The sequence below is a fragment of the Gossypium hirsutum genome, chromosome A07 (genome assembly GCF_007990345.1).
Source record: "Gossypium hirsutum isolate 1008001.06 chromosome A07, Gossypium_hirsutum_v2.1, whole genome shotgun sequence".
Lineage (NCBI taxonomy): Eukaryota > Viridiplantae > Streptophyta > Magnoliopsida > Malvales > Malvaceae > Gossypium > Gossypium hirsutum.
Window position 1 is genome coordinate 70,238,937 of NC_053430.1, and position 8,231 is coordinate 70,247,167.

The 8,231-nt window shown below is 33.4% G+C and overlaps 1 non-coding gene across 1 annotated transcript; it reads left to right on the forward strand.

The window, feature by feature from the left end:
• Nucleotides 1-148: 148 nt before the first annotated feature.
• Nucleotides 149-255, forward strand: LOC121204200 (small nucleolar RNA R71). The gene has a single exon (XR_005899129.1). It is a non-coding gene; the product is annotated as a small nucleolar RNA R71 (small nucleolar RNA).
• The last annotated feature ends 7,976 nt before the right edge of the window (nt 256-8,231 follow it).

Sequence of the window (8,231 nt, forward strand, 5' to 3'; positions counted from 1 at the left end):
ATAATTATTCAGTGACATCTCCTCTATAAACTCATAAGCCACTTCAGGTGTTTTGTTATTTAGAGTCCCACCGGCGGCTACATCGATCAATTGCCTAGTTGAAGGGTTCAAACTGTTGTAAAAGGTTTGAACTTGTAGCCATAGAGGTAACCCATGGTGAGGGCACCCTCTCAATTAGTCCTTATACCTCTCCCATGCATTATATAGAGTCTCTAAATCTATTTTCATAAAGGTAGAGATATCATTCCCCAGCTTGGCTATCTTAGCCGGTGGAAAGTACTTTAATAAAAACTTTTCGATAATTTGCTCCCTTGTAGTGATAGAACCTCTTAGTAAGGAGTTCAACCATTGTTTAGCCTTATTTCAAAATGAGAATGGAAACAACTGAAGGTGAATGGTGTCATCAGAAATGCCATTTATTTTGAACGTGTCGCAGAATTCTAGGAAATTAGTCAAATGAGTATTTGGGTCTTCGTCCTACAAACCATCAAACTGAACAAACTGTTGAATCATTTGAATAGCGTTAGGTTTTAGTACAAAATTATTTGCAGCAATAGCAGGCCTAACAATACTTGATCCAGACTAGTTAAATTGGCTTGGTATAATCGTACATAGTACGAGGGGAAAGATTTGTGGCAAGCATAGGAGGTAGCTGATTATTCTGATTTTCAGCCATTTCCTCAGTAATATTAATGATTTCCTCTTACTCTTCCATTGTACTCTATCAACTCTGCCTCGCTTCTCTATGATTTCTATGAGTTTTACTTTCAATCTCACTATCAAATATGAGAGGTCCTGATAGGTTTCTTCTAGTCATATACTAAAGGAACCTGCCAGAAGCAAACAAAAGAAAAATTAGTAAACAAAATTAAACTAAAAACAAAAATAAAATGCAATAAAATAAAAATGGCTAAAGTAATAAAAATTAAGTATTCCTAATATCTTAGTCCCCAGCAACGATGCCAAAAACTTGATGATGATTCACTAACTAACTAAAATCATGACAAAGGCAAGCACACCTATCGAATAATAGTACAGCTATGGTGAGTCGGGAATATCGTATCCACGAGGACTAAAAGTACTAGTACTTACTATCTTTCCATTATCTAGCCAGTAAATTGAAGATGTTTAAATCTAAAATTATCTAAACTAATTATTAAGACAAGACAGAGAATTACATAATAAAATATTCGAATGAACCAATGAGAGAGACAATACCGAGGAAAGAATCCACCTAGACTTCACTTATTATTCTGAATCTAAATTAAAAGATTTATTCACTTGCCTTGATCCGTAGAAATCCCTAAATTATATTAATATCTCTTTCGAGAGAAAAAATAACTGACTCTAGGTTGATTAATTGAAATCTCTTTCTAATTAAACCCCTATTGTTACATTAACTCGATCTATGGATTCCCTTATTAGATTTGACTCTAATCCGGTAGATTTATGTCGTCTTATTTCTAGGATTGCATGCAACTCCACTCAATTATGCCAAATCTACTCTTAAACAGGGAATTTTGCTCCACTGAATTAAGCACATCAATCATGAATTAATTATCATGAAAATGTTAAAACATGGAATAAGTACACATAATTGAGATCAAGAAATCAAGTATTTATCATATAATTCAGAAAATTAAATAACAAGATTCGTCATAGTTTTCATCTTTCCTAGGTATCTAGGGAATTTAGTTCATACTTTGGGAGGAAAACATCTCAAAATTAGGAAAACAGCAAAACATAAAGAAACCCAAAAACTTCTAGAGAAGTTGACTAGAGATCTTTAATCTTGAAGGAGATCCTGCTCCTGAGTTGATTCCAATGGCATTCTTCGAGTAATTTCTTTGTTCTACCCTGTGTGCTCCCTTAGGTCCTCTTCTAGTGTGTATTTATAAACTTTAGAATGCTCAAAATCCCTAAAAATTGGCTTTTTTCCACGTGTTTGGGAAACAGTGAGCAAAGTCGACACGGGCTGGCACATGGGTGTGTGGCCAGCCCGTGTGTCTCATACGGGTGTGTGCTCAGCCCGTGTGGACTGTGTAGATCCTGAAAGTAGCTCGTCTTGTCTGTGTAGATCTTGAAAGTAGCTCGTCTTGTCCGATTTTGGCGTTTTCTGCTCCTTTTGCTTCCCTATGCTCTCCAAAGTATAGAAACATGAAATTAAAGGATTAGGAGCATCAAATTCACTAAATTTTATAATAAATCATCCAAAAACATGCTAAGAATGGGATTAAAACATGTTACTTTTATGGTTTATCAACTAAAAACCATAATCCATTTCCTTAATCTTTAAGTAGTAAATTTAAGTATTAGTATTTAGGGTTTAAGGTTTCAAATTCTTTAGAGTATAGGAAAATGGATTAGAGTGAAATCCTTAAGTTTGATAGATTCTCTCATTTTGGTAATAAGAAATTATACCTTAGTGAGCATCTTTTACATAATAGTGTTTAATTAGCTCAAAGGAAGATATGTTACCACCAACCAAATAATATTTGACAAAGAATTATGCAAGTGTGAATCTTCCATTTTGATTCATATTGTTAGGGTTGAAGTAATGTCAAATGATTTTTTTATGGGCATTGTTGACAAAGTCCTTAGCTTAAACACATAGCTTTTACCAACATCAAGATGGTTGTCCTTCTAAAAAATTTTATTTGTTGTATATACAACGTGATGCAATGTTATAAATATAAATATAAATATGATGTTAAGAAAATAAGGTTCAAGGGTAGCACATCGCAAGGTTAGGCAAGGCATGTTGGAAAAACATGGAAGATGTGCGTGATGAAATTTCAAAATTTTTTAAATACATCTATAATAAACTCAAATAGTTAAGAACAATAAATCAACAATAATCTAGTATTTGGATGTGTTTTCATTCACATTCGTAAGTCAGAGAAGTTGATTTGCAATTAATTATAAACTACCCTCGAGAAACCACATCCTTTTATGAAAACGATAATGTCTTGAGCTATTGACCACCGCCAAACGTGCGAACTTTTGATTAGAAAATACTATACCAAAAATATATTAAATTAAATAAGCGCTGTCCACAAGTATACATGTGAAGTTGTAATATAGAAGTGTACAACGAAACATAGGGAAGTATTCTAATGATCGTACTCAAAGGAGAATGAATTAAATCAGAAATCTACTTCTACAAGAACAGATCTAAATAGTAATAATTAAAAATTATATTACGATATACAATACAATAGAAAACAAGCATAAACTAATTTAACTAGATTAGGTAAACAAAAAATAAACAAACAACTATATCAAAATAACAAGTAGAAGATTAACTTGTTTCAGTGGTTATAATTAACTTCAGAATTTGGGTTTAAATGAAATTAACTATTAATTAACTAGTATTACCTCTCAGCCTCTACTAATTAACTAATCGATAGGTACACGCTTATCTCCCAACCTCACTTTCCCCACTGAGATATGATTTTCTCGTCAAAGTTATCTCTCGACCTCGTTTAACCTAGATGACTTCCTAGGGTCGTCACTCCTAGGGTTTAAGTAGACAAAATTTAAAACCAGCTAATTCCTATGGGGAACCCGTATTCCTCCGTTAATTACTCCCACATCCGTTTGTTAATCTCCCTAGAGACTTAGCCTCTTATGGATTTAGACACCATAACTCTTAGATTTAATTTAAACATGCAAAAAAATACAAGTAAATAAAAGTAAAAGAAAGGATAAGAAATTGCTCAGTTGATTGAATCGAATGTGCTCGTAGTTGCGTAATCTCTTGATAGTTAACAAATCTTAATGTTTGCAAAAGAACAATGAAACAAAACTTCTGAATAATTCAACAGAAAAAACTTAGGTTCAAACTGAGCCTAGTCGAAAAGAACAAAGTATGTAGAAATAGAAAATATAGCGAACTAAAACCTAAATCTACTAAGACTCCTAAAGGCTTGCCTACATATTAGCAGTAAGCTTTCTATTTATAGAGATGTTTAGAAACCCTAATTAGTCTATTACAGGTCATAAACTCAAAAAATATTTATTGTGTGGATGATTTTAGCCCGTTGATTCTTGCCTCCCACGTTCAGACTTGTGTCGCAACCCGGCACTGATATCTTGAGCTTGGAGTTCCAGTTTCACATGTTACGTATTGGGAAAATTGTACTATACTAGGGTGTCGTCTATAAGGCTGTTGGGCTGCTAAATATACATCTTGCACACTCATTTAAGCATATTAAAACTACCTAAGGCCTGTATTGGCCTAATAGGTCAACTAACATCAATTCTTGCGTAAAAACGCTTATTTTGCACATAATTAAATCTAAACTACAAAAGCTAAAAATGAAATAATTAAATATAAACTACCAAAAAACAAGCTGCTTAAGTGCCAAAATGTACTAAAACTACCACCGCATTTGGCAGCAGGTCAAATAACCCCACACTTAAATTTTTGTTTGCCCTCAAGTAAACAAAATAAAAACAAAAAATAAACATGTAAGAAAATGTACTTGAGCAAGCTTGATACATGAGATTGGACAGGAACATCAACACTTGAAAGATTTGCTCAAACGCATAACTCTAGATAGAAAATTAAACAATTTACAGTTATTTATATTCAAACATATTAGTTTAACAAATTACAAGGTAAACATATAACTCCATCAAAATGTACATACTTATATAGCATTTATATTTGAGAAATATAATCAGTTCAAAATTTTCCTACTCATCTTATTTTTATCCATGCTTTGAACACTAATACAATATTAATAAGTATAAGCACTTACGAGTTTTTGTGCCAATATGAGTGAGATTTTTCTCAATTTCTCATATTTTGATTTGACCGTGAACACTCAACACTTTCTTGGCTTTTATCCCATTATATGCTTTTATCACACTTGCAATACTTTTAACCCTCATAGTGCTTTTGTCTCCACAATTCATTTTAATTTAAGCAAATGCTTGGAAAGATTATACTTATTTTACTACACCATTTCAATAACCATGAATTTATTTGCTGAGTATTTTTAACTCAACATCCTATTATTCAACAAACATAAATACCTATTCATATTTACCTTTATCACATAGTACATTTAATCTTCTTCCTATTTACAGTCTAATAAGTTGAACTAACTAGTCTAAATATAAACAACCTAAATTATTTATTTTTCAGGCTAAACTTATAGTTTAAACAATCAATCTCTATACATGCTCCTAACCAATCACTTGTAATTCTACAGGCTCAAGCATATAGAAATACACACAAAAGAAGAAAAAAAATTAAATACTACAATAAATTTAAATAAAGCAAAAATAATATTTTTTTCTATGTTACACCCCACACTTTATTCGACATGTTGTCCCTATTGTGCAAACAAGAAAATAAAGGAACGAGATTACTTGCTAAGATTGAAAAGTCCTCGGGTTTTGTTAGGAAATCTCCTCCATGCTTATTGGGCTCGAAATTGTAGTGCCTTCAAAATAGCAGGGTTCCTACATAGAGACTAAAAACTACATCCTACTTAAAAGAAATAAAATTATCTAGGCCTAAAAATTAAAAAAATATCCAACAAAATTAAAAATATGCAAGTCTTTAAAAATACTAAAAAAGATTTCAAAAAAAATTGTTTTGATTTAGTTGGAATCTAGTTCCAATTCCTCATCATCTTCTTTTGGGTCCTCCTCCTCCTCTTCGTTTTTTGCTAGTGTCGGTCTTAGCATGGTATTTAATAGAAGGAAATTGTGGCATCCTTAAATCGTTCCCCCTTGGATGGTCTTCATAAATAGGTCCTTCTTGCATCCAACAAATTATCCATTCTAAGTTAGATAAGTCACCTTTGCCTTGATTCGGCTTTACACTTTCGTCTCGTTTGTGCTTTCGATCTTCCACAAGGTACTATACGATGGGTTGTTGTATCAAATTTTTTGTTGGTTGCAAGAAATGTCCTGGTCGTCCTATTGGTACCTTTGCTTGTCTACATAATGCCGTCACTAAATGGGGGAAGAGTAATTCTACTGTTGCTTTTCGGGCACAATGAATCATACTCCAGTAAATCCTTGTCCCCACATAAATTATTTCTTTCTATAGAATTTCATATAGTAAAGTAGCTTGAAAAGTATCAATGTTAGACATGTCTACCGCAGGGCAAAATCCGATTGCTAATAAATGGTAACTACATCCATGCTTTTGGAGATAGTTCCACTTGCAGGGTTGATGTCGGGTAGTCTGTCCCTAAATGGTGTTTCCATTCACCACTTCCATCTGTTAAGAATTTGATAATCCTGTCCATGTCAATGTTCTGGAAAAACACCAAATTAGTTCATTGCACAAAATCATATAAAAACAAAGGAACATTATAATAATTAGCAATCTCGAGAGGTGAAACAAAATTTTCTTTTCCCCGAACTATTTTTTGTGACTACGGCTTGTCTCCCAATCAATTTAATTCTGTTTCTTTCAGAAAAAACATAGAACTTTTGAACAACATGGATGCTTGCTGATTTTATTAGGAGTCTACAAAAATGTTCCCATCTGTGAAAGCGAATTATTTCTCGTATCTCATCATTCAGTGTGAATAGGGAGTCGAATCCTCTTTCCTGAAGACGTATTTTTCTCTTAATTTTTCAGAGACGACTCTCAAACTCTTTTTTCTTCTTTGATTTGAATGAAATTGTAGGAACATGATTCACTGTCAAGAATGTGGTTTTGCATGTTTTCAAGGATGAAAAACACAAAAATTTAACAGAAGAAACGACTAAAGAATTATTTTTGTGCTTTAGGGTGGCTTGGGACTTTGGCTGCTGCTCAAGGTGATTTTATAGAGGTTTTTATGGCAACATTGACTTGCAATCTTTAAGCAATCGAAAGATTTTGTTGGAACTGAAAAAGGAAAGTTGTCGAATTTTCTTAGTGTGTCACGACACAAAGCTTTAATTCCCCAAGTTTCTTGGTTCTAATTTGCTATGTCGTGACATAGAGATGGTTGTCGTGACACAACCCCGATATCCATAATTATTTTTCTTTGAAGTTATGTCGCCACATAGGAATTCCTATGTCGCAACACAACCTGAAATCATGCCAAATTTGTTCATTCGGGTTATGACAGAGTCCTCTGGATATCATGCCAAATTTGTTCATTCGGGTTATGACAGAGTCCTCTGGATATCCGTAATCACCTTGGAACAACTTCTTGCTTCTTGAAACCTTTTACCTACTAAATCTGACACAAATGATTAGAAAAAAAGTTCTAAAACAAGAATTAATATGTACAAGTTTAATTTCATTCTCGATGGTTTAAATATTATGTATTACTACTGAAATCATTCGGTAAGTCGTTAAGTTTTACCATCAAATTTTTTTGCCTTTGTTAATCATCCTCGTCCTGTAACAGCCCTCGCCTGTATCCCTCGCCGGAACAGGGTTCGAGGTGTTACCCGACTTAAACTCAGTCAATCACACAAAAACCGTGTCGAAAAATTTCAATCAATCTAAAATTTTTCTTTTCACATGCAATCTGTCCTATATATGGGCTTACGAGGTCCAAAATATTAAAACCCTATACATGCCATAGACTCGAAATACTAGGATTTACTTACACCATTAGCGTGAGCTCGACAGTGTGATAATATCTCCACCGAACTCCAACCCGAGCAAGTAACTGGAGCCAACAATCTATAAAACAGAGGAATGTAACAACGGAGTAAGCTTTCATAAGCTTAGTAAGTTTTAAGCAATGCAAACAGACAAACGCAATTATACTTCAATTATTCAATTTCTCAAAAGGCCATTTTCTAGATATATTACCATTTGGTCGAATATACACAAGCACATACTGCACATTCAGCATTCTTATAATTTTTAATCTGAATTCATATAACATAAATAAATCAAATGCTCTCACTTACTTTCACACCTTGACCGAATGTATCATGGTCATAGATATAATTATAACATTTATTCACATATGAATCACATTATACACTTGTGATTCCATTCAAATCGAACTCACATATGAGTACATAGTGCGTACCTGGCTCACTTAATGTATTGAATGTATTCATTTGTCAATCTAATACGAGGTGCCTTAACCTTAGACTTTTATTCATTCACTGGCATTTCGCTTGTTAGGCTCGAGGCTCGATATTGAAATTCCGAATAGTATCTCACCGATATTATAGCATGCTAGGCTCAAAGGCCCGAATAGTATTCCATCAGCATCATAGCCTACTAGGCACGAAGGCCCAAATAC